At 44.0% G+C, this 27,695-nt stretch overlaps 1 protein-coding gene across 1 annotated transcript in view; it reads left to right on the plus strand.

Moving 5' to 3' along the window:
* Positions 1-27,695, plus strand: part of SLC6A2 (solute carrier family 6 member 2) — a 1,124,598-nt gene that overhangs the window by 128,391 nt on the left and 968,512 nt on the right. The window lies entirely within an intron of this gene.

A 27,695-nucleotide genomic window follows, 5' to 3' on the forward strand; every position in this document is an offset into this window, starting at 1 on the left:
CTCCAATGGAAACGGTTACCATTCCAAACCTGGATTTATTGACCATTGTTCACTATTCGATGGGGAGAGCAGTGGGGCAATTGCCTACACTATTGGCAATCTAGTCCACCATTCGCCTGATCCATAGGATGGAGGTGAGGACCTTTCCTTGGGGTGGGTGTAGTGATTGACTTATTATTTTGCTTCTACTGATGTTGTTTATGAGTGGTAGCTAGTATGGGTCAGAGGATTGTTTGAGATAATTGGAAGTATGTATGTTTTAGATGTCATCTCTCAGTATATTAAACATATATATAACTGAGACACTTGTTCAAAAAAGAAAGAGAAAACTATTTTTTCAACAACTGGCATTTAAGATTTTCTTCTGCAAGAATCCTGCTTGAAAGTTCACAATGTTCTTAAGTTCGCATGGTTGATCAAATGACATCTGTTTGTACTTTTCTTGTCTCTGATGAAAGGAGTATCCCTTTGAAAAAACAGATGTCTACCTAAACAAACAATAGCATGTATTTTCCTAAGAGGCATTCTGTTGAGGAACCAAATCGTTTTTTAAATCTGTATACCATTTGTTCTGAAACTTCATTTTTCCTCCAGAGTGAGCAATATGATTTCAATTTTCTGAACCTACCTTTTCTCTTCTAGCGGGAGGAGATTTCAAACTGGTAATTCAGACCCTTTCAGGATAGATTTATAGATTTTTATTTGAGTAAATTGGAATCATAGGGGCCTGAAAATATCCACGTGCTTGTGGGGGCACGCCGGAACCCGTATGTGCATAATTAAGATTAGAAAAAGGCTTTGAGTTTTCTTCTTGAAGACGATCAGGCTGCCTGCTTCACCCAGATATTTATGGGGTGAATTCCACTACTTAGGCCCTAGTATAAAGAAACATGTTCCATGGATGGCAGATGTAATGATTGTAGGTCCTCTGGGGTCACTCTTTTGGATGCAAGGCTCTGCATGCTGAGTACTTAGTGATTTCTTTTTCTACCAGTTTGTTAGGCAAAATTGCATGCAGTACCCTCTGGGACCACCACATACAATTAGGACTACAAGTGCAAGTCAAACTAATCTTTGGTATAAGTCTGTACCACACAGTTTTTAGTAGCGAGCTGAGCAGCCAGGCTTATCTCAAGAGTGAATGTAAGCAGTAAAAGAGGTTACACAGAGATCTTTCAATCACAGTGGTTCAAGTAGACACTTATACCAAGGTTTCTTCGTAAAACACTTATTAATGTATTACACAATCATTTAGAAAACATTTCACTAAAAGGAGGCAACTTAATATTATAAACCAATACACTTCAATACAAAACTCTAATATTTTGAGACAGTTTGAGCTCCCCTGAAGTAGGAGCAAAATAGCAGTTCAGTTACTTAGAAGTGGGCAAAAAGGACAAGGTAAATAGAATAGATTGCATATACTTGTTGGACAGTGCAAATAGTTTCAGTTCACCATAAGAGTTCAATTCAAGTCAATAGGCCTACGCCAAAGTCACGGGCTAGTGTTCTGGATAGGAAAGAGCAGTTCTGGTATCAAACGGTAAAGTCTTTGCAAAAGTTCCCAGAAGTAGTTTAGGCAAAAAAAGAATCATATGTGGGGTCACAAGCTGATAAGGCTTGCAAGTTGGGAAAGTTTCACAAACTTTCACTGCGAGAGTGACGTTCTCTCAATTGGGTTGGCACAGTACCTTAGTATGAAGAAACAAATGCAGCTGAACTCGTTGGTTCCTGGCAGTTCCTGCAGATCTCACTGTTCCTGAGCCTCAGTAGTGGGGACAAGAGGGAGGACGTCGGGGGACTCCTGCACTGCACGGGATCGTCGAAAAAAGTAAACAAGATGGAGTCACTTCAGTTTCAGTGGCTGTAGATTCAAGCGCACAAGCTGGTGTGCCTCTCCCTGGTTAATCCTAACCAGCCTTGAGAATGGTATCCAGGTGGCTTATGAGTTGATTGGTCCCATCAACTCAAAGGAAGAAGTCGACCTTGAAGGGGCTTTTCTATCGACATGAACTTGGCAATTCGGACCTGCAGCAGGGCTTCACCGGACAAACCAATGGTCCAGGAGTTGCAGCAGCCATCCTCTTCCAGCTCTTCTTCGGTTCTTTCGTTCCAGTGGTTGACCCTGCTTTCCAGTCCAAGAGACTCGCCTTTTAAACAGTTCTCTCGCTTTCGTTACAGCCTAGCTGTCACTCACCCAGCAGGGTGGCTGTCCTTGCCGGACAGTCAGCCAGTCAATCATGCCAGAGTGCATTTGGGTCTCCTAGGAGACTAAGCACAGGGAGTTTTGAGCACCTTCCTCACTTCCTGCCCACCCCAGACACTCAGAAGCCAGAGGTGGTCTTCAGTCCTGAAGCCCGACAAAGGCACACAAACAAAGGGACCAAACCTGGTTTGGCGCGCAGAGACAAACACTAGAAGGGCCTTTCCAAAAAGAAACGGTGAAAAAAGAAGACAGGGACCTGTTTAAACAAAGGGGCTTAAGGGCCATTTTGAAAAACATGGCTCCCGTGATTTTTAGCTACCGGTGTTCGCGGTCGGGAAAAATCATGGTAATTCATTGTAAAACCACTGCCACCAGCCTTTTCAATAGTAAAGGTTAGCATTTGACTGCCCCATGAGTATTTAGACACAGGGGATACTATGTAACCATTCCAGCACTCCATTGCAAGATGGTGCGTGCTGGGTCTATGAATTTGGAAAGACTAGTAAAGTCGATTTCACTTTACATTCTCTGGGAAACAGTAGTTTATCCCAGAGAAGGTGTTTAAACCTTTGGGAAGTCTAAAAGACATCCCTGTGTCACTGCACAGAAGGTGCTGTGTAACACGCATGAAAAGATGATGCCTGTAGAGTTATCTAAAACCCCATATTCAAAGAACACAAGTGTAAATTAGTACATTTATGAGAATTCTCCCTAACACAGGTGTGCTGGACATTTCTGCAAATTACCCTGTAGGTTCTTTTGATCAACTGTAAAAAACCTGTTGGCAAAATAAGTCGATTGACCTTTTTACATTTAAATTAGACTTATGTGCCAGATTTTGTTTGCATCAACACACATCCAAGCAGTTGAATTCTTTATTTGTTGCACTTTTGTTATGATCTTTTACTTGTGATCCAATATAGAACACAGTAGTTTTCAGTAGCACTTTCGGGTGTAGATAACAGAACATTTTGTTATTGTGTCTGGTTAGAGAAACTTCAACCTTTACAATATTTATGAAAAGAAAAGCTGTAAATAAAAAGTACATTTTTATACATTAAAAAAACACATCTCATCATGTATTCCGGCAATTCAGATGATTACAAAACAAATAGCAATACACAATTCAGGTGATAACTTATTTCTAATTAATAGTAAAAGTTTCTAAAATCGTTAAAGTCTAAAAATGGTGGTAATACAAAAGTTAACATTATTGTCAATGCTGCTTAAACACTTGTACCCTGGTCGCTCAAGGGTAAACCTCTCAGAAATCCAGTGACAGCAACACCCACAGACGTTGAAAAACCACTCAGAGACCTTAGCCAAAGGGCATCACCTTCTATTGAAACACCATTTTGGGTGAACTTCTTAAAGTGCAAAATAGGTTCTGCTCTCAGAGCCTTGCAATTAGACAACAGATGCTTTAGCATTTCTATTTCAACTTTGTCTTCACAAAATCGACAAAAAGAGTCCTCCTGAGTGATTTGTTTTTGCCGTAAGAGGATTTCTCTGATGGGGAACAGGTTCCACCCGAATCTCATCAATTCCACACTAAATGATAATTTGAAAAGATGTTAAAATAGGGGTTCACCAGCCCAAATTGTTTATGCTCCAATTGTAAGTGGTTTAAGGATGGATATGTGTGAAACTAATTCATTGTTAAACACCAATCCTCTTCATAAGGAGCAGATTTAACCACCCCTGGTTGCTCCCAAAAGGTGCTCAATTTTTTCCAATCCTGTCGAGTATACATTCACACTGGGCACTCAAATCATTTATACTACAGATATTACTGCAGCTCAATGCGTTGCTCAAATCCTCATACAAGGTATTTTTCAACTGAAACAATCGGCTCCTACATAAGGCTAAGATTCTCCATTTGACTCTCACCTGTGGGAATTTGAGCAAGAAAGCTCATACCTTATGACTGCTAAAGGAATTACCTTAGGAACTCTCAATACTTTCCTCCAGAAAAGAGCTTCTATTTTATCGGATTAGTCATAAACCCATGGGCATAGCAAGTCAAAACCATATAATAATTTCAGAATAACTTTGCCCTCATGAAAGCTCAGAAGAGGTTCAATTGAAAACCTGCCCGACTTCAAATTGATCTTTCTCATTTGGGACGAAAGGTATAAAGTCCTATGTTTCGGAAGTTGGCCAATAAGTGTTTTTTGCAGAAAGCTACACATGGGAATCCCCAAGTATACTAAATGAATCTGCTGTGTTAAACAGACATTGTCCAGATGCCACTTAAATCTTGGCTTCTGCGTGTACCTCAAGAATTGAATATCTTAGTGTTCCCTGCATTGAGCATTAGCGAGTTTGTCTTAGCAAAGTCAGAAAATGTTGTAAGGAGTCTGGAGACCTATGGGGGTGCGGTCAAAAAGTAGGAAATCATCAGCGCAGGCCAGCCAGCCCGGACAGTACACATCAATTTGGCAGGGGGCGGGGGTGCAGGTTTCAAATATTCATCCTTGTCAGAGACTTAAAGATGGAAGAGGCAGGGAGCAAGATTGCAAACCTGCCTGAATCCAGATTTAGTTTCAACCTCCAGGGACATCGGCCCCTTACTGTCCATACTGACCTTAATTTTGGAGTGCTCGTGCAGGATCAAATAAGTGCTAATGAGCCGTTCCATGATGAGGACTCCACTGTGTATACTTACTTTCGGGAAAAACTGCTTTCATTAAATCATCAACTAATTGCTCGAAATTGCTCAAATTAGAAGTCGACATCTTCCACTCCAATATATTCCTACTCACTAAGGCTGACATTTCCTTATTAAATCTATCAATGGCTGCATCTTTCCAGCAGACACGGTATTTGCCAGAATTAACTACCAGGCCCAGGGGTGCACCCTTAAACAGCGGCCCAATGCAAAAGTCAAAAGCTGTGAACAGCATATGATGATCACTCCAGCACGTTTTTGTGCATATAAAAATGTGCACTTATGGAACAGGAGTTGGTCTGTAAAGAAGTCATCTAGAATAGATTCACTGCCCCCCGTATGCCTTAATCGTCTGTGGAGGAATATCACCAGACACTTGTTATTCAGAGGCCCAGTGAACTCAGGCAAGTGACCCGTGTCGCTCCTTGTCTCACTTTATCTTTCTTACTCTCTGCAAATGACACACATTGCACAATCTCACCTTCGGTGTCAATCTCCGAGCACAACGAATTCAGGTCCCCAGCAAACAATACAATACCATACACGTGACCATGTTTCCAATCCAAAATAAGCCCATTTAAAGCTTCCAAGAACTCTTCTAAACCGCATACTCCAGTATGCCAATAGATGTTAACCATAGGGAATTCATTAGGCGTGTGTTTCCTAACCATAGTAATCCCGATCAACACAGCCCCTTGTAAAGCTGCATTGAAGACTTTAGCTTTGAGCCCACTGGCATACTTTACAACGGGCAACAAGCCTCCTCTATGGCGACTTCCATTTCCCTTTCTATCCGTCTAAGATCCGACACTCGGTGAGCCATGCCTCATGAAGCAAACTAAGACCATGCACTGTAAGGCTCTTGACGCCCTCAGGGCTGGTAAAAGGATGAATATTCCCCCTAGTGTTGAATGATATGACTTTTGGAAAGTCCTGCTCGCTAAAGGCCTTGATACGAAGATTTGGTCTTGTCATGAAGAACTCAGGCCAACCAAGTCTAGTCCTCTAAATCACGAGACTGTCAAGAGCAGCTCTGGGAGAATTCAACATGCCTGCTCCCACGTACAGCAATATTTAATGAAATGATAATGCCATTTCCACTCTGAGCCCTGGCAATCCTGTCCCTTGGTATCATTACATCTTTGTGTTCTTTCACTGCAAACCCCAGTTTGCGCCAATGCATCTGCTTCTTTTAGAATAATATATTAATTTTAGAGCCAATGTGGTGTTAACACCCCGTCCTAATGGGGGGGTAAAAGCCTGGCTGCCCAAGTTAATGGCCTGAGCCAAGCAACGGTGGTTAACAAGGATTCTGTGTCATTATCTTCTGTTCCAGCCCTTGGAACAGGGTGTTAACGCCATTAGCAACCCAGATTACCACTTTGGTAAACTGGGGTGCTAAAAAAATAAGTATTTTCATTCACTGAGCGGGATGCCACGGGTGTCCCGTTCAATTAATGAAAATACTTATCCAAAATGGCCACCATGGTTGTAGAAGGCGGGGGCTTCGTACAGAGCCCCTGTTCTATTAATATGGCAGCTGGAAAAGGGAAGAGTGAAGCTGCTGCAGCGGCAGCTGCTGCTGCAACAATAAGGTAAGTGGGGCAGGGGAGAGGTTGGGAAATGGAGGAAGGAAAAGGACTCGGGGGAATGTGGGGGAGATGGCAGCCCATGGCCGGGGAGGCAGCCTGCGTTTCTGTGGAACGTGGTCTGAGATCAGAGATTTCAGCCCATGATCTGCAGAACCTGATTGGCTGTGCCCCCCACCCCGGGATGCTAATATGCAGTATGACCTTATCTCTTCTAGCTGGATAAAAAATTCGACCCTACCTTTATCTCTGGTCGCAATGAGCCTAAGATTGGGAATGTCACCAAAGATAACCGGCATATTGGATCTGTTCAAGCATATAATCTTTTCCTCCTGAAAGAGACTTGGCACCTGCAGCTTGTAATCTGGGGAATGATTTGAGTGAGCGACATACAGTAACCTTTTACCCACTATGGACTTGGGACAGCAATAACCAGATGTGTACAAAGGCTAGACTCTGAAACAGCGTGCAACGATGCCCCCCCAGCAGCACCCCTAAGAACACTGTAAACAGAGTCAGCATTAAGCTTTCTTTCAGGATTTTCATTATTTCTCAGGTTCCCAACGAGGCCCCTTGGCCCTTTTAAAGAGTTATACATCTTAGCTCTCTCTTGATCAAAACCCCCTGTACCGCGCCTTCAGAGCTTACAATACAAGGAACGGTCCTGGGGAAATTCTCCACCTGCACCCTCTTGATTAACAGCTTTATACTCTTTCGAATAAGAACCACTTGAGAGAGGGCCCCACAAGTCCGCACAGGAAAGAGATTTGGCTTTACTTGAGTCTCCCTTCTGTGGACTGATGAAAGTATTTAAAGCCCTAGCACTACACGTTTCTTCCCTCTGCGAGCTTATTAAAGTATTAGAAACCAAAACTGTTTGTACAGCAGTGCTCACTGATACCTTATCCACAACTGAGACCGACATTTTCAAGTCACAGTCTTCACACATAATATTGCTGAAAGTGCGCATTCATTCTAAGGCCTTAGATTTGGCTTGTTGCGCCGTCATTTGCCTAGTCAAAGATTCGCTGATAGCCAAATTGCGTCAAAAGTTCCTAGAAGATCTCCCTTTCAAATGGCACAGCTTAACATTTTTGGTTTTCTTTGGCTGATTTTTAGAGCCTTTTTTTGTTTAAGAAAGGTAGGAGAACTGGAAGAGCCCTGCAGGGGATCAACCCCTACCTTTTCAGAGCATCCGCGATGTGAGATATGCGCTGAGTCATTAACAGGCCTTATGTGCACAAGAGGTTCTAGACTGGCATTCGCCCCTAATGTGCAGGTGAGAGTGGATACTCTAGCTGATTGGCCAGAGTCAGGCTCAGATCTTTCTTCCCCATTGTCACAGCGTGTTGTATTTGTGGTTAAGTAACAGAAATCACTTCTTGGTTGCTAGCAGGGGATGTTATTAGTCTGTCTTGTCTGTCAAAGCCGTCTTTTTCAACGTTGGCCACAATAAGACTTGGAGCTCGAAGCGGCCAATTGAAGCCATTTGTTTAGCAGACGCTAAATATTCCAATTTTATAGTGATACCACTAAAAATCATTGTGTGGACCCAGACCTCATGTATGATATCATTCAGGTCTGTTAATAACCTCAACACGAATTGAGGTCTGGAGGGGTGGTACATTTTAGTTGCTCATCTGCTTCTCGCAAGGTGTGATGCAGGGCTACACTGTCCCTCCTGTTTGAAGTGAGCCAGACAACGGATCAAACACAAGCTAGCTGGAGTTTAGATGTTCTACTAAATTGGCACAGTGACGTCTAAGCGAGTATGCAGAGAGGCCAGCCATTATTTCACATACGGCTTTGGGCACAGTATTCAATATGAGAATAGAACGTGGGTATGTGTAAAGTCTACTCCTAGGATTGAGTTCCACCAATCTTCTCTGTGAGAACTCTCCAAGCAGCGCCACTCACACCAACTCTCCAAACAACCAAACTGCAGCTGACACTTTTACCGCACTTCCTCACGCATGCTTCACACGATTTTGGAATCAGCAGGACCACAGGAGAGATAGCCGAGCAACGTGCTCCCAGGTGAAAGTAGGTGCACACAGATCTCAAGCACCAGCACAAAGCACGTTGCTAGGCAGCACTGCCAGACTGCAGAAGATATTTTCACTGCCCTTCTTCAGCGTGCGCTTTTGGCTTCGGGCAGTTTTGAAATCAGCAAGAGAAATAACGAAGCACCATGCTCCCGTGCTAAAGTAGGTGCTCACAAATCTCAAGCACCAGTACAAAACACGTTCCAATATAGCACTGCCAAACTGCTGCTGACACTTTCACTGCACTTCCTCCCTGCATGCTTCGCGCTGTGGGTAGTTCTTGAATCAGCAGGACCACAGGAGAGATAGCCGAGCACCATGCTCCCAGGCTAAAGTAGGTGCTCACAGATCTCAAGCACCAGCCTATATCACTGCCAAACTGCAGCTGACACTTTCACTGCACTTCCTAACATTAATTTTGTTGCCCTTTTTTGACTAGTTAGTGGCAGGGCATCCTGAAGCCTTTACCGTTTCCTTGAGCATCCAATTGGATCCCAGCTAGTGGCAGCTCCCAGTACAAGGGGTAAAGGTTGACAGGTTTGCATCTTGAGCCTGCATTCAGTAGCCCAATATTTGAACATCTCATGCATTTTTCCATCTAGCATACTGTGCCAATCTGTAGGTGCCATTCATTATATCAGCACTGAGTAGCAGATAAAGCGGAATGGCCTACTCATTGAAACCGATGTCTGACTTACTCAGGTGGTCAATGAGGGGCTTGAACTGAATGTTAAACATGACGGCTGACAGTGCCAAACCCTGGGGAACAGCATGTCTTACAGCAGGGGAAGGGTGTGTTACAACAATGTGTAAGGGATGGGAGGTAGGGAAGAGCCTGTGATTCTCACTGGCTTGTTCAGACTTTCTAAGCCGTGTGGTGGTTTAGGGCATCACAGAGGTCCAGAATTATCACAGTGGGAAATGTTCACCCACAACACTGACAGTATGACTGTCTTTTATGTGGACGAGTGCCAAGTTGAAGTCCCTCAAGGGTGAACTTTGTCTCCAGTGTACCTGCATAACATCAGAAGGAGTCTTATATGGGCAGAGCTAAAAGGGCCTCATCTGCCAGGCCCTTTTGCAGAATGTAGCTTATTTTAAAAAATAGTGGACAAATTAGATGATTTATACATCTAGGTTCCCCATGTCTTGGAGAAACTCAAGGCTGAATGTTTGCCCATGGGTGAGTTCAAATTAGTCATTCAAACATTCCCGGGAGCATGGCTTCCTGTCTAAAATGCCATTCAAATGAAATAAAGGACAGTTCTAGCAACAGTGTGCATTGGTCTAATGATATCACAGTGACAGTGGTAAGATGTTAGTGATTGACTTGTAGGAGCACTTAGAAGATTATCTCTGCTCCTCTGCGCAGCTCTTCATGTTCCGTGCCCATCTGCAGCGCAGTCTCATGTTTCTAACTTTCACCACGCCGGCGCCTGAGCGTGCCAATAGTTTGCGGAGGGAGGTCATTTAGAGGCTGCCTGAATTAACTATATAAGGGAGATGTAGTCTGTTCACAGGCACATTGCTTTCTTCTGCCATCTGAGTTCACTTAGCCTAAAACGCAATTTTTATATCATTGACCACAAACATACTGAACCTATACTGTATGTGTACAGTGTTTCACAAACACATTGTAGCCGGCCCAACCCTCCATTGATTACGCCTGTTTGCAGTTGGTTGCAGGCCTTTTTAAAGCAATTTAATTTCCTTCAACGTTTGTTTTCATTTTGGAAGATAAGATAAATAGCAGGTTCTAGAGTGGTACTTTGCACGATTCTGTGCTTAGTAGCAGAACTGTGTACACTATTTCAGTGAAGGATTCGGAGTCGGCTGGGATATGTTCTATACCTAAGCTTTTTTCAACAGGGACAGGCAACTTACAGGACAGGGAGTGCAATTGCAACTTTTCGAACCCAGACCTTAGGAAATGTTTATGTGGTGAAAAAGAGTAGACTGAGCTGTGATGTAAGAATTTTTGTTCTATTTATTTTCTGTGCCCCTCTTGGCAAGAAAGGAGGGCCATGCCAGGGCCTTAATCCTTCTCGCCACCTCGAATGCGAGTGATACTGCGGCTGCACTGTCTGACTTCATCACCTCACTGATAAGGTAAGATGTCTCTCTTCCCTCTCTATCCAACCCAAACCCCCAGCATGACCAGCGTCACTAGATCAGCTGCCACATGCATTACACCCAGCCATGCCTTAATTAACAGAAAGGACCCACGGATAGCTAGCAATTCGCCATCTGCCTCCTTTCGTATCAACTCTGGATGAAAGATGGGAAAAAGGAAATCATGCTATTGGTCATTGGGGCCTCTTCATCAATACCAATATCATGGCTGTCTGTCTATGTCTTCTACTGAATCCAAAAAACATGTTCTGATATATTGAGGATACCTACCGTTCCCATGGAATGGTCATTCATACACGAAGAGAGTTAGATGCATCTGTACCTCCTGCACTTACCTTCCTTTCTGCAGCTTCTCCCAGAGAAGATTGCTCCGGTCCTTGCAGTTCCAATGTGCAGTGCCAACTCCTGTCTTCTAATCGAAACCTCGCGTTCACCGGCGGAGAGCTCAAATCCAAGTCCTCCTCCTCATCTTTAGTCTGAAGAGATTGGACCACACCTCCCCCGTAATGAAATCGCTGCATTTTCCACTGATGAAAGACTGTGGGCCTCATTACGACTTTGGAGGCAGCCATGGTGCTCCATGGCTGCCTCCAAAGTCCTGTCCGGGTTCTCAGAATGGGTACTTACCGGGTCATTCTAACCTTGGAGGACCCGGTAAGTCCCCATTCTGAAAACCATTCCCCATTCCCTTTCGAGCCCCCATAGGGCTCAATGGGAATTGGGAAGGAGCTAATAACGGGCCCGCAAATAGCGGGCCCGTTATTAGCTCCCTGGTCCCTTAGCGGCTCCCGCTAAGGGCGGCTGGTAAAACCAGCCGGCCTTAGTGGGACGTGCTAAGGGACCTCGGAATGCAGCGGTAAGCGGTTAACGGCACCGGCATCCTTACCAGTGCCGTTAACCCCTTACCGCCACACTCGTAATGAGGCCCTGTGTGGCCTTAAAGCCCCGAAGCCTCGCACACATAGGGGCTCAATTTTGATGTGGCATAGCATAAAATGCATGGATGAAAATTGTATGCATGCCTTTCACAACACATTTTGTATCATTTGTGTGCTGGCCGGATGGGCAACGGTACATCATTTACGTTTCCACCTCCCCCTTCGTTTCTGCCATACAAATACTCCAGCATTTGCTCCTGCATCACATTTTCATGCTGACACAAATTCTGTGGAATCCTGTGGCATGTGCTTGATTTTTTACACCAGCTATAAGAAGGCAGATTTCAAGGAATGCTTTGTAAACACCAACTTCAAAGCATAAATGGCAGACAGCATTTGCTCAATTTGAAACCTGGAGTGCATAAAGCATTAAGGCGATTTCGGCTGCGGTTTATATCTCTCTTTTGCACTTCACAGTGCAAATAATGAAAATTGCATGGAGGAGACATGTTTGCATGTAAGTGCAAACGTAGGCAGTCCCCTCTGAGCACTTAACGGAACTTGCAAAACGAGCCCCAACGTCTACTACAGCTACCCACAGGTTAACTCCTGAAACTGCTGTGTCCCTGCCAGCCGGCCATATGCAAAAAACAAGGGGGTCCAGGGAGTCCCTCTGCCGGACATTAGTCCCGGTTACGAGATCCTTACCCAGAGTCTTTAGCTGACTATCTTTCACAGAGGAGAAATATCCAAAACATATCAGTCTTTGTCCTGCCCAGAGGCAGTCCAGCACTAAAATGCTAGGCAATTTTCCTCTGAGCAAGAGTACCAACAGCAACTCCAAACACGTGTTTCGTTCTGGTTGGACCTCATCAGTAGGGTGGAGCTGTTCCTCTCTAAGAATAATGTCTGGATTCTCCTAGTAACTTAGGGTGAGACCCAAAATTGCATACAGAATGTTTTTTTATCTTCTCAACCTAGCCTAAGGTGTTTCACGGGTTGGTACCTATGCTTTGGGGGCTCCACACTCTGCCTCCCTTCCAAAACGCCTCTGCAAATACCCAGCGTGCGTGTTGTTTAGACAAGAGCTGAACATTCATGTGTTGTGCTCAGCCCATGGATCCAAAGTCCAAACTTCCTCACATCTCCTCAATGCCCGCATTTTAAACGTGTAGTTTTCACCGCAGCCGTTTTCGTCGATTTAAACATTTTAAAAAAACATGTGTTGGGTGTTTGGAGGGTGGTGGGTGGCAGGGTGAGGTAGTGGTGGTGGGCTAGATGGGGGCCTTAGAGGGATGCCCTCAATATGATATGATATAATAATTTATTTATATCGCACTCGTACACAGATGTAGTTCTCATAAGTCGACTGCAGTGAGAACTGCACGTTTAAAATGCAAATGTGCAGTTTCACAGCGGGAAAACGCATGGAACCGCTCTACACATGTTTTTACAATAGTCATTTCTCTCACAACACGTGAAAAATACCATATTCAAATATGCAGCTGCCACGAAACAGGCGTTCTGCTTCCTTCCTTCTTGAAGAAGAGGCACAGACATAAATTGGAGCCCTGGTGCTGCAGCCAAGACGCAGGAGAGTGCAGGAGAGTGCAGGTATCACCATCATGGTTTAGATCGTGTGGCAATCATGTGCGACCGGTGCCTTTTGGTCCCAATCCTTTGGTTGTCGGGGAACTAGATGCAGAGTATCACAACTTTATCCCTGTGCAAAAAAAGGAGAACATGAATTTAGCACTCATTTTACTGCTTCGTTACTAAGGACTGGAGCAACGAGCTTGTGCCCCAATCTTTACGATCTGAAATGTTTTCAATGAGGCAAAAGTGAAGCAACAAGTTTTATTTACCAGAAAACAGGAAAATAAATTTACAAAAAACACGTTTCTTTGAATTATGTTTTGCAAAGGTTTTTAGACAGAACGGATAGTGGCGAAACCTGTATGCTCCATGTTGTGGTATCTAAGGATTTTCTCACTTTTGGGCAGTCGTACAAATGTTAGATCATCTGGTCCTGATGGTAATGCACATTGCTATCACACTTTGGGGAGTTGTCTGGTAAGTGGCTGGCATTATGTGTTCACGCTTATCCTTATCCTCAAGAGTGAGTATTTTGAGCTTGGTGGTGTAGAATTCAGTGGCCTATTGCACGCACTTCTGCAAACACGTCTTATTGCACCACGCCCATCAGCATTATGCATATTCCGATGTGTATTATGCTATTGCTATTACCATTCCTGTTCATGCTAGGCGCTTGCCGCTGAGCATCCAAGGCGAGGAGCCTCTGCTGAGGCCTGCAGCCCCTTTGTTCTTACCTTATGTGTGTTTATTGAATTTTAGTTTTCCATCGCTCTCTGCGCTCAGTCCCCTCTCCCCTGCTTCCACCCTCATCCCGCTTCCTGCTTTCCAGTCTCCCGCATCCCACTCCACCCCCCTAAGCCTTTGATGGCCTCCAGCCCTTTTTCCTTGATCCTCCTAGGGCAGGCCCACTGTCTGATCTATGCAAGTGTCATACTCCCCTGCTCCTCCAGAACCATCAAGTGCCACATTGACACCCTCACTCCAGCCTTGGCCGATTTCTGCAATCAATCTTTTGCCACTGGAACTTTCCCCTCTCCCCTCAAGCACTCACTTGTGAACCCCCTCCCAAAAAAACCTTCTGCCGATCCTTCCTGTCCGGAAAACTACCACCTGATCTCTATCACTCCTTTGCTGGGCAAACGCCTGGAAAAGTTGGCCATCTCAACCCTGAATCTGTTGGTTGTCTCCGTGACCATCAGTATGGCTTCAGAGCAGCCATAGGTATGGAAACTGCTCTCCTGAACACCCATGAAGATCTGCTCACTAATCTTGATTCTAGCATTCCATCTGTCCTCATCCTCCTGGATCTTTCCTCTGCTTTCGAAACGGTCAATAATGCCATCCTGATCCATTGTCTCTGTGAGAACATGGTCATCATGGATCAGGCCCTGGCTTGGTTAACCTCCTTCCTCCTGGACCGACCCTCCCAGGTCCAACTTGGGTTCTTTCTCTCCACTGCCTCTCTGTCCCCAGGGCTCTAACCTCTCATCCTGGCTCTTCAATGTCTGCTTGTCCCCTTTATCCCACCTGATATCTACCTCCTCCTTTAACTTTCAGTGTTATGCGAATGGCATTTATCTCTCCTTCATGCTACCCTCAGCCTCCTTTCCTCTCTCTCATTCCTGACTGTCTATCCATGATTCAGGAGTGGTTCACCTCCAACGATCCCTGCCTTAATGCCAGTAAGACTAAGATCCTTCTCATTCGGACCCCTGCTCCCGCTTTCCCTCTCTCACTCTGGCTGCCCTCCTTGGGCCCTTTTCCTTCACCTTCCTGTGGAGCTAAAAACCCTTCGACTCCACTCTCTCCTTCTCACAACACAGGCCTGGCCAAGAAGACCCACTACCAGCTGCACATTCTCAGAGGTAGTCTTTCTTTGCTCATTTTCCTTCAGAATCTCACTGTCTCAGAGCCATGGTTCTCTCTAGGCTGCACTACTGCAACAGCATCTTTCTCAATATGTGTTCCTCTATCTCTGCTCTCTGCAACTAATCCAGAACAGGACTGCAAGACTCGTCTTTGGCCTCAAGCCCAGGGACTGCATTTCTCCAGCCCCAAAATCTCTCCACTGGCTCCTGGTGGCTGCAAGGATCAGGTTCAAGACCCTCTGCATCATCCACAAGGCTTTCTGGGGCTGGGGCCCACACTACATCCACCTCTCTTCCTAAACACCTTCCCTCTTGCGCCCTTTGCTCAGTCAGCCACCTCCAATTCTCTGAGGGTCAGACGCTTCTCCAGGCAGAGAGTGGGGGGGGTAGATCTCTCTCCTCTGCAGGTACCTCTCTCTGGAATGGCCTCCCTGCCCCTCTCAAACTTGAGCCGGACCACCTGAAGTTCCAGAGGAGCTCAAGATCTTCCTCTTTGCCTCTGCTTTCTCTCTCTCTCTCGGTCCCCTGGTGACCTACCGGTATGCTGCGCTGACTGGCTGCATGGGTACCCTCAGAGTCTCATGGGTACCAGGCCCCCCTTGACCAGTAGCCCATGCACTGCCTCCAGGCCTACAACGCACTTAGGGGCTGTATCTGGAACCCTACAGTCCCCTGCCTCCTTGCACTTACCTAGAGATGCATTGGCCTTGCTGCACTTACTCAGAACATTGCTGCCCTGTTGCACTTCACCCTTCGCTCCCCCTGACACTTCCCCTCTCCCTCCCCCCTGCACTTTGTATCTAGCACATGCACAATCTGAATGACATAAGGTCTAGTAAGATTGTTTGTCTTCTCCTCCTCTGTCTTCCCTCCCATATCTTGTTGTGCCTAGAAACACTTGTGTACGGACGCGTTATAAATGACTTATATCATATCATAGTGGCAGGAAGCATCTTGGTTCCTACATGTTGGGTATGACATCATCCATGCCTCATGAAGAAATAGGTAGAGATTTATGTATCCTTCAGCTGTGCAAGAAGATTGTTCTTTTTGCAGTAAGTTTGTGGACCCAGCCCTAGTTGCTTAACAACATGTAACTTTGTTAGGACTTTTTAAGAACTTTCTCTCGTTTCTGCTACTGTGTTAATGTTGCGTCATACTTTGACGACTATATCCTGGTGCGACCAGACTCAGTAGATGCAACAAGACTCTGAGGGCATGATTTACCAAAAGATTTGAACATGGGAAAGTCCCATTGAAAACATGTCTGTGAATCAGGCCCTGAATGTCACAGACCAGATTTTCTATATTGCACCAGTGCTGACACGGATGCAGTGATGTTTTGTTATGACATTTTCACCAATAGTGGAGTTCAAAAATGGCATTTGCACCAAATGAGCAGTACAGAGAAGGCACTTTGCACCAGCCTGTCTCTGCAGACGTTTGCACCAAATTGCTAGCAATGGTGTTAAATTGCCCAGCACTGGAGCAATGTATGCAATCAGGCTCCTGTCGCCTCCTTTAAATGGTAGCAAAATAACCTGCTGCTGGCCTCATTACAAGGAAATGCTGCCCAACTCATTTACTGTTTGGTTGATTTAAAGTGCGTGGTATTGCACCTGTTGTAAATCCTAATTTCCCGGAAGAGAGACGTCCTACCGAGGGCAGGATGTGTTTCCTCACACTTAGCTGCAGGTGCGCAATATCCCGGACTGTGAAAATGGCGGCAATCACCTAACCCCATTTTTCTAACGACACCGCCATGATCTTAATGAGGGTCTAGCCTTTTTGATGGCGTTTAGTTGATCTGGAAAAGAGCAAGATATCCCTCCGACGAAGCGACGTTCTACTCGGATTGCTAGTGGAGTTGTGGAAATGAGTAATTGCTCAGTTGGGTTCCTTATGCTCAGCCTTGAGCAAGTATTCTATACACCCGTCCCCTCCGTCGGCCGTTCAGTCCTTTCCACAGACTCAAAACTTGAAGTGCACCTTGGCAGCAGCACAAAGACTGGCTTCTACTCCTCGTTAGCGTGTCATGATCCTTATGAAGCAGACATCTGAAGTATTTGCGGTTTGCGGATATTGACATTAATCCCCTGACCTGTGGTTGGCACGCCAGCTGCGTAAGAAGTCGCAAGCGTTTCCATTGTAACTGCAGAAGCCATGAAAGACGCTGCTTAAAGAAGGATTGTGTTCTCAACATGTATCAACACAGAAATGACAGCTATCTTTAGGCAGCTGCTGTTCAAAAAACAGTGCAAGTAACACAAACTCACGTCAAATGCTAAAGGAATGAAATGCAATGTATACGTACAAACATCAACAAATCACATTGCAAACCTCGGTCCAGCCTTGCTCGAGGTTGACTTTGGGTGCATGCAGTTCTGTTTGGTGGGCAAATGATAGCCACCAAAAAACCTGCTAATATTCGGTGTGCTCTGGAGTTTCGACAGCCGTATAGATGGGCCACACCATTTTCACTTTCTCCTAGTGTTTCGGAGTGTACAGAACAATGTGGGCCTGATTCGTGGAATGTTTTCCGATGGGATTGCGCCATTCTAAAACACTTCCATGAATCAGGCCCTGTGTGTTTTAGAGAGGATTCGTTAGATTTTGGAAGAGTTTCTAGATCTTTTCTTGAAAATGTATTATGCTTAGGTGCATTTATGTCATATATGCCCCTTTTGTCTGTTTGTGTATTTATTAGAACTACTTTGTCGTCTTCCCTTTACTTTCCCTCACTCCAAACAGTTGAATATATTTTAAAATAATGGGTTAAAATTATACATTTTACAGCAAATGTGGTGAAAAATGTAAAAATCCATACAATTTACAATCGTTTTTTAGGGTAACACATTAAATAATACAAAGGATGCTGGGTCATCAATAGTACACAGAGCATTTTCAAATGCATTTTTATGATGCTTTTGCCAACAATATATGCCAGTATTCTTCCATTGTCAAATAATGCTAGCATTTCTACTGTAAAAAGACACATCACTGTTGGCTGTGTCAGCACAAGCCATCATTTCCAAGTAGGGACATGCTCATGTTGGCTATGCCCATTATTCTAGTAATCACATGGGAAGAAGGCTAAGTATGTGTGGGCTATGTCTAGGGACGTCATTTTACAAAAATGCCAGGGGTCGTGGAAATGACATCACTTGACCCTTTACCTCTGATGACATCACAAGAAGTGATGTCATTTGGCCCCACCCCGAAGTGACATCACGGGAAGCAATGAAACACAACCTTTCACCCCTTTAATGGGTCTAGTAATTATTGTATAGAATTCTAGAAAGGCACATTATTGTTATTACTATTCTTTCTTATGGTCACTGCTCAAAGTGTTACAATTGTGGAAACCCCTGTGTTTTTAAGAGGCCTCCACAAAAAAGCTAGCCACTCCAGAAACAGAGAGCCACATGGCACTGGCCACAGCCCAGGACCTTCAATTGAAACAAAATATATATTTTTTGTATTTAAAACATTTCTTATTTTTAGGGTTAACAAGGTAGACCACAGGGGTAGAAAGGGAGATTAGAGGGGTCACAGGTGCGTCCCCTGGCGACCTCCAAATGACGTCCCTGGCTATGTCGGCATATGCCGGTATTTGCATTTAAGAACGCACACACGTTGACTTTGCCCATAATGCCAGAAATGCCACTGTAAGAAAACATGTACATGTTGCTCATGATACCAGCAATCCCACTTAAGAAAACATGCCCATGTTGCGTGTGCCAATTTACCATGCAATTTCGTTTAGCCCATAATGCACTAGGGCCACTAAGTAAGTAGCCTAAATCCATACTGGCTCTGACAATATCTGCCAGTATTCAAGTTCAAGTTCCAAGTTCATTCATAACATACAAAATCCCATTAAACAACAATAAAAACAACAACACAAACAATTGATAAAAGGATGAGAGTATAAAACCAAGCATTACATGTAAACCTATACGTTGATATATATCTAAAAGATATTCCTATACATAGAGCGTTGATTTTAATGTCTTTTGGATAACTCTTGTATCATCCAAGCATGACGTACATATAATAAAAGAACCCATGCAATTAGTGGTGTATCCGCCTTAAGTAAATAGTACAAAGCTGGCAATATTGTGTGAAGCCTTTCCCTCTTAAAACAGGTAGCAGAATTCTGAATCTAACCTGGGAATATGCTGGACACAATAGCAGGAGGTGGGATAAATCTTCAATAACAGCATTACATAAAAACATATGTGTTGCTGAGTATCGCCCATTCCACTACATAGTACTGTCCCAGTTGTAAACAGTTAAATTGAGCTTTTGTAATCGGGCTTATTTTAGTTATTTTATTACTCCAAAGTAAACAATCTTGTGCTTTTACTTGAGTAATGATCATATGCCTTCTGTTGCAAGGGTTTAGGTAATTCAAGGGATTCTCCATTGTCAAAAACAGAGTACCTCAAATGCTTCGTTAAAGCATTGAGGGTCAGAGGTGTCAAGGTCATCAAACGGGTGTAATAAACATCGGCATATATTGGCATATTGTGGAATAAACTATTGACATGCTTAAACCAGATTTGCCCATACCTTTGGGGCCCTGGTTCCACCCTTATTTCATCTTGCAAATAGGTTGTTCCCGTGTCTACCGGAAAATTTGGTGCTGATTTGGGTAGACTCAATAGTCTCTTGATAAAGAGGTTTTCCACTGTTTGTAATTCTTGTAAGTTTGAGTACCCCCATCGAGAAGTACTGTACTTTACAGCAGGGATGTCATTACACCAAAATGCCAGGGGTAGCGGAAGTGACATCACAGTGCCACACCCCAAGAGTGACATCACAGGAAGTGATGTCATTTGACCACACCCCCACAGGAAGTGGTGTCATTAGACCACACCCACAGGACGTGATGTCATTTGACCACACCCCCACCATGACATCACAGAAGTGGCCTCATAAAGCATTATCCCTCAGTGCACTAAGAAAACAATGGTTACGATATCAGTGTATTGTGACATTTCATACAAGAATAGATCATCATATGTAGCAGTGTCAAGGTCCATGTTGCCACGTGAAGTGTATGAACCCCAATCCCCTCTTTATGTGGTTCTGCCGTGTTACTTCAACAGGACTACAGAGCGAAATCACATTCTGGGGGGACAGGGACGGATAGGCGGGCATGGGGATATTCATGTATCATATGGTTATCATTCAACCTTTAATAACAAATACAATGATTACAATCTAAATTCCATTAAAAGTCAAAGGTTAGAACATATAAAGGAATGTTTAGGCTTTCCTATGTCCTGGTGGTGGTAAATCAGTGTTGGCAGTATTTACCACCTTACTCTACTGTACTTGTCTTTCACTAAATAAAAAGTCTTAATAAAATAAATGCACAAAAATACAAAGAAAACAAAGGGATGCTCTCATCCGCATTTGCCATAGTTCAGACATTAGGTTACCCACAATCCTTACAATAAAATGGGCCTTCATTCAACTAGCACAAGCAAAGCATGTTTTAATAAAGGATAACATAAGGGACTGGCAATTCTATTTTATAAAACTGACTTGGAAAGTACACAAATCACATTACCAAACATGACCATTTTTAAAAACAATATATTATAGAAGGGTGTTATCAATATGCATTTCAACTTTGGCTATTGCACATGATCAACATAATTCCCACAGGAAGGAAAGCATGCTACAAGAGTTGTGCCGTAAGGAATACACAAACTATGGACACCACAGTGAACACAGAAAGCATTACACAATGAATTGATCAAAGCAGAATCTACAGACAGGCAATAGGTTTAGAGCCTCAGCAGCACATCATAAAATATCCTGACGTGTGATATTTAAGTTAGGTGAATAATTGAATCTTACTTCTTTAGATCATGCAGCCTTCTGGGGCCCCCTCCAAGTGGGGCCCCGGGGCAAGTGTCCCTTTTGCTCTCCCATGAAAACTGCCAGCCACAACATGTTAGGGGGACTGGAGCGGCAGGGGCAGAGCCAGCCACAACATTTTAGAGGGACTGGAGCGGCAGGGGCGGAGCCAGCCACAACAATTTAGAGGGACGCGAGCAGCAGGGGCGGCGCAGCCACAATATTTTAGGGGGACTGGAGAGCAGTTATGAAGGCTGGTCGTGAGTGGGGTCATTAAACCCATTGTGCCCAGGAGACTGAATAGCTCTTATGCCTTGCTTTGTCCCATTAGGTGCATTTTCACTTTAACCCCAACTCGGCATGGGCCCATCCAAAATTGTGTAACAAGTGGGGCCTGTAGCTAATGTAGTAGGGCTCACCCTAAGGGCAGCCCAAAGAGGGAACTGGGCTTGTTCTGCCCGCGGCCGAATCCGTAGGGGCTACTGAGCGTAGCGAGAAAGAGCAAACCCACCGAGCTGGGATAGGATTGCCCCCCTCTGCCCCTGAGAAAAATGTGTAAATGAGGGGTTAAAATAGTGAATTTTACAGTACACTTTGTGATAAATTATGTAAAAAGCCACACAGTTTACAATCGTTTTTGTAGGGCAAGACATGAAAAACGTCCATTAGATGCTAATTCATCAACAATGTACAGGAGCATTTTCCCCACTTTATGTCAGTTATTATTATTATTAATTTATTTGTATTAGTTCATAAGAACTTTTTCAAAACAAAAATTCGTTCATCAATTAAACCATATTATTCATTCATCAAAACGAGATTAGTATCATACACCATTTTCATAACTCTCTAAAACGTGTATATTGCTAATTACAAATGAGAAGAATCATTAATGTATCTCGTTAAAACACCAAATATACATGTACATAGGACATTTAAAAGCACAATCGCTTATGTTAACATTTCATCTGACGAACTATTCAACCAACAAAAACAAACTTGTGCTTATTCAATGAAATAAATAAATTTAAAAAAAACGCCGAATTACTCTTCCATTCTTAAGGTGTGTTACTATTATTTCTTTCCCCCAAGCAAAAAAAGTGCAACATGCAAAGCCTCGGAGTCTGTGCTCAAGCAATAATCCCAGAACTCAATAGAATCATCCCGATTTACAAATCGGCCCAGAATGCGCATGTGAATGGAAGCCAGCTCTCTGCATTCAGTGAACACATGCCGGCCGGCTCCATCTTGTCCTGTGATCTGCATATGCAACAACGTCTGTTTTCAATGGGCATTTGAGTGCACATAACTTGTATAACCAACAATGGTAACTGGTTTATACGAAGCCACAATACCTGGTCACGAACAGCTGGGCTGGGAATGTGTAATAAATACGGTTGCGCTTTAAGGTACTACACACCCCACAAACGTAGAATTCTTTAGACGATTCAAGTGTTCGTAGTTGTTAATCCAGTCCCTGCGTTTAACTTTGTTCTTAAATATACTTTTCATAATATCATAACAAGTGCCTCTCTCAAAATCTGGGATCTACTCAATACAGGCAAATAATTATTTTTTTAATGGGACAAAACTGGATGGGCCAGAAGGCTTAGAATCACAACTGCCCCCAGCATATCAAGAAATGGACAGGAGGGCAGCATTAAAGATTTAATATATAACAGCCCTCTATGTACCATTACCTGGCAACTAAAGGAAACCAACCCAGTCGAGGGGGCCAACTTCAACATCAATCTCCAGAAGTTACCTTCTAGCCCGTTCAGCCATTTTAAATCCCCCATAGCCTGGGCCTCCAGGCCCTGCAATATTGTTGGGCAAAAGCATTGATTATAGAGCATTGATTATAGAGCATTGATGCTGCAAATATGTGCCGCCGGCGGCAGCTTAACAAGCTGCCGCCGGGCCCGGCACATATTTGCAACGTTAGTAAAATTAATTTGGTGCTGCCGTCGGCTACGGCACCAAATTCATTTTACTAACGACGTTGCAAATATGTGCCGCCGGCTGCACAAGCTGTCGCCGGCACATATTTGCAACGTTAGTAAAATGAATTTTGTGCTGCCGCCGTCGGACGACGGCGGCATCGAATTCATTTTACTAACGTTGAAAATATGTGCCGGTGGCGGCTTGCAATGTGGTTAAGCTGCCGGCGGCTGCACATATTTGTAACTTCTTTAGTAAAAATGAATTGCCTGCAGCGGCCGTGACTGGCGGCGACCACGGCGGTCAACTCACTCACCTGCCTGAGCCTCGACCTCGTCAGCCGAAGTAGTCACTGGCCTGCCGCACCTGCCTGGCCTTCAGTGGGGTGGTGGTCGATCGTGGTGGATGCCTGCAGCCTGCCTGGACACAAACTGAGGAGCAGGCCAGGCAGCACGAGAGGAGAAGCAGGCAGCATGAGAGGAGAAGCATGCAGCGCGCTTAAATGTGCAGTAATCAAAATGGAGGTCCTGGAGGAATGGAGGACAAGCGTCGCAGCACGCTGTGGCCATGCCCCCCTCCTCTGATTGGTCAACAGCCAGAGGTCTCAAGAGATTGACAGGGGTCGCTGGCCAATCGCCAGCGGTCGCACTTGCGACCTCTGGCGACCCCCAAATGACGTCCCTGCTTTACAGCCACTTTAGATTTTAGCCCGTACATCTTGATATCATTATTTTATAAACTGAATAATTCCTTCTACTGCCAGTCTCAGCCTTACCACTTGCTTGTCCAAATGAGCTTTCGGGGACAAAGAACCAAAACACTGTATACCCATATAGTCGAAGTGATATGTCCTTGCTATAGGACAACTGTTACTGGCCATGATTGGGACAGATTTTTTTTTTCTGTCTCTTGTGCAAACAAGAAACGCTGATTTCGCCGTGTTGATTTGCAGATCCGGTGTGTTCATAAATGCCATATATCTCTCTATCCATGTCTGCAGAGCTCTTGACATATGTTCAATCAACACAGTATCATCTGCGCATGCGAGGACTGGTTTGGACATTCCTCCAATCTTGGGGAAATCAGCAGGAGCGCATTGTTTAAGGCATTAATGTAAATCGAAAATGGAAGTGTGGCAGAAACACACCCCTGCGTCGCCCCAGATTTTATTGGGAACCAAGAAGTCGAATCGTCATTACCACTACTTCTCACACAGGCCTTGTTTTTCTTATGCAAACCAATTAGAATGTCCACTACGTTTTGTGCACATTTCAGGGATCTGAGCACCTGCCATAGCTTCTCCCTGTTGACTTTATCGAAAGCTGTGCTCAGGTCCATGAAAGCTAAACACACACTCATATATGGAATGCACAGCCGGTAAGCATAGGCTTAGGCCTTGTTCTAATGTCTCCAAAGTTGCTCAAAAGGCCAATCTTATAGTGGAGAGTGCTTTATTGTCAGTTACCTGTTGTTCCAAATTATTTATTTATTCAAGCGACATTTGCTGAAAGTTTTAAAATGTGTGTTCAACAGGTAGATGGGTCTATGTGCTTTTGAGGCAACTCCTTTTTCCCCTTTTGGAGATGGGTATGCCAATGGCTTTTCTCCATGAATTTTGGACAGAAAATGTGTATACAATCGTATTAAATTAGGTTGTCAAGCCAGTAGCCCAGACTTCCAGCAGATCCTGAAACAGGTCGGCCTGACTGCCATCTGGGCCTGGTAAGCAGTTGGTGCATGTATATTGATTGCATGTGTCAACTCATTAAGTGAGACGAAAAGGGTTGGAGAGGGAATATACATTTTGGCCAATGCTGTATTTGAGCCTAACCTAGAGAGGGTGCCGGCAAACGCTATGTCTATATCTGGTGCTTTATACGTGGGTAGGAAATGATCCACACACCTTGTCTGGCATCATTACCTCCAGACATTCAATGGCCTGCTCGTATAAGGGGGCCTTAGCAATTATTTCCCAGAATTATTTTTCATTTGCCCTCCTCCGAGGGTATTTCCAGCTCAAGCCAGGCTGAGTTTTCTAGTCCTTCTTTCCTTCTTACTATTGCTTTTTATAGACACCTCTTGCATTCAATATATGGTTTTTCTTTGCATCTCGGGTTTTTAATGATTTCAAAAGATCTTTTTGCTTTTTTGCATTGGGCATCGAACTAGCCCTTAGAGCTCTCCTTATAGAGGGTTGGCTTTGCAGGGTGGACAAACATTTCTGATAGCTTTGAGAGTAGAGTGGCACAAATAGTTAACATTCTAGCAGGGTCAACACCTTTCTCCAAAAGTATATTAAACAAGTAGATGTTGGGTCCTATAATCTCCTGGTGTATCACACCTTTATTTATAGATGCCCATTTAAGACTTCTTATGGTGTCATTTGATAGCCCTAAATTCCTTCAATGAGAGGCACTATTGCTCCCTCCCTCATATGATTGACGCTTGACTATCAATTTCAGACCATACTGGCCACTAAATAGATCTGAGAGAACTATAAACTGGTCTATGATGTGCCATTAAGTCTTAGTAATAAGGAAATAGTCAATTGTCGAGCTCTCAGGTTGGCTCTTGAAGGTGACTGCCCCCGGCTGGTCACTCAGTGTTCGGCCATTCATTTGGCATGGACACCATTCTAGTAGCCAGTTATGAAATATTAGACTCTGACTACATACCCGACTATCCAACATATCGGGTTCTGCAATGGCCATGCCTACATCCTCCACAAGCTCAATCAGGTCCTGGGGTAGAGCACCACCCAGTTTTAAGTCTAGGTCTCCTCCACACATGGTTAGATATTCTTGGGTAGGGCCTCTAAATTAGATATTATCCATAACAGATTTGATAATAGAAGACTTTTTAGTCTATGTCCTTCAAGTGGGCTATTATAAATGTTAAATAAGTACACTGGTTGCCCACTTAAGAGGGAAAGTTTAAATGCTTGAATGCAGGATGTATTATAATCTGGGCAAGGCGTCGCCTTACAATTTAAATGTGCTGTAAAAAAGGTGGCCATGCTCCAACAATTTCTACCTATGCCCTTCTTACTTGCTTTGATTTGGAAAGTGAAATACTCATCAAGGATCTATTCCTCCCCAGACCAGGTTTCTGGTAGGATTGTAATCTCATTCCTTTTCATATTGGACATAAATTAATTGTTGGCAAATTTCCCCTGAGCCCCTGCATTATTCCAGGAAAGAATAGAAAGGGACAGGGGATCCGGAGGGCCCCCTGGGGAATGATTACTATTGCTCGATTGAAGTGTTTGTTTCACAGGTATTTGAGATGAGGGATTTAGAGTCAAAGTGTATTGTTATTAGGCACTCTCAAATCTACAGAGGTTATTAATCAGTCGATTTCCTCTAAGGAGGACAAAACACTAAATCTGTTTTGTGTCAGTATCCCACCATTTCCACAATTGTGACCCGTTGTGCCCCTTTGGATCCCGTTCCCTTATTTCTCTCCCGTTGGAGAGGGAGAATCAATAAAATGAGGTGTTGAGTGGTTATTAGTACATATAGGCAGTTGAATGGGTGTTAGATAGTCACCCAATATCTCCGCGTCTGCTAACATTATCGACAGGGTTAGAGTGGATTGGATAAAAATTGGAAAGAGGCAACATCTTGTTTCATGCATTTTCACAAACACTCCCCAATTTTGAGTTGAGCACGTATGATAGATGTGTGGGTTTTGCCTATCCAGTTATCTTGTCTGGCCATCAATATGTCCTGCCGATTAATGCTGGCTCCTGCCAATTTTGTATTTATACAGTGTGTGGATTTGTTCAAGAGGGAGATAGTTGATTCCAGAAACCAATTTTGAGAGGGTCGACTCCCACAATTATTCCCAGTAGAGGCATAGCCACTTGTGGTAAGTCCGGCAACTCCATGGATTTCTGCTTAGGCTGCAAGACTAGCGGGTCAACAGTGAGGGCAAATGTTATTCCTTGTAACCCTCGTAAATCTTGTGGGCTCATATGTCTTCTGTCTTCTCGTACAACCCTTGACTTGGAGAGGTCCATGTACACTTTTGTTGTACAGCCATTAGAAATAGAGTTGGATTGCATAACCAAGTTAGGTAAAGGTGGGTGTGTGCCTGCTTGCGATGTCGTCATTACTTCAGTCATTGCCACCATTTCATGCTTTCCTTTTAGACTAATGATATGATTTTTTTTTTTAACTTTATTTATTATTGTACACATGTAATGCACATACATATATATAATCCTCATAACAACCTTACATCATAAGCAATTAGCTTCCTTCTGAGTCCGAGTTTTCAATGTTCTGCCATGTCTGCCAACTATTGTTTGTATCTTGCCCATATATTTCTGGGCCTAGAGGAGAGCAGCACTGAGTCTATATACAGTTCTTATGTGTGTCATTAGTCCATACCATGTCTCTGTCCGCCTTAGTTGGCGGGTGCGCATTTTTCCACTTCATTAATATTGTTCTTTTGGCTATTAATAGGCCCAGGTTCAAAAGTATTCGCCATGTCGGGTTCATTTTCCCTACCGCCCCCAACAAACATATCTGTGGTGACCATTCCACCGGTTGATCTGCCATCACATCTAGAGCTTCACAAACCTCTGCCCAGTAGCCCCTCAGCTTTATACATGCCCAGAGCATATGATATATATTAGCGTCTTCAGTGTTACTTCTCGGGCAGGTTCCCAGTGTGGCAGGGTATATTCGTTTGAGCTTTAATGGAGTATAATGTGTCTTGTATACTATTTTATAGTGAATTAGTTTGAGTCTGGAATTGCATGATATTTGTTTGGTCAGTGCACAGATCTGGGACCATTGTTGATCCTCTATTTGTTGCCCTAATTCTTGCTCCCACTTGCTTCTGGCCATATGGTTCTCAACTGCGCGAGTCTCCATTATAACTTTAT

The sequence above is a fragment of the Ambystoma mexicanum genome, chromosome 1q (assembly GCF_040938575.1).
Source record: "Ambystoma mexicanum isolate Mex_15411 chromosome 1q, UKY_AmexF1_1, whole genome shotgun sequence".
Taxonomy (NCBI): domain Eukaryota; kingdom Metazoa; phylum Chordata; class Amphibia; order Caudata; family Ambystomatidae; genus Ambystoma; species Ambystoma mexicanum.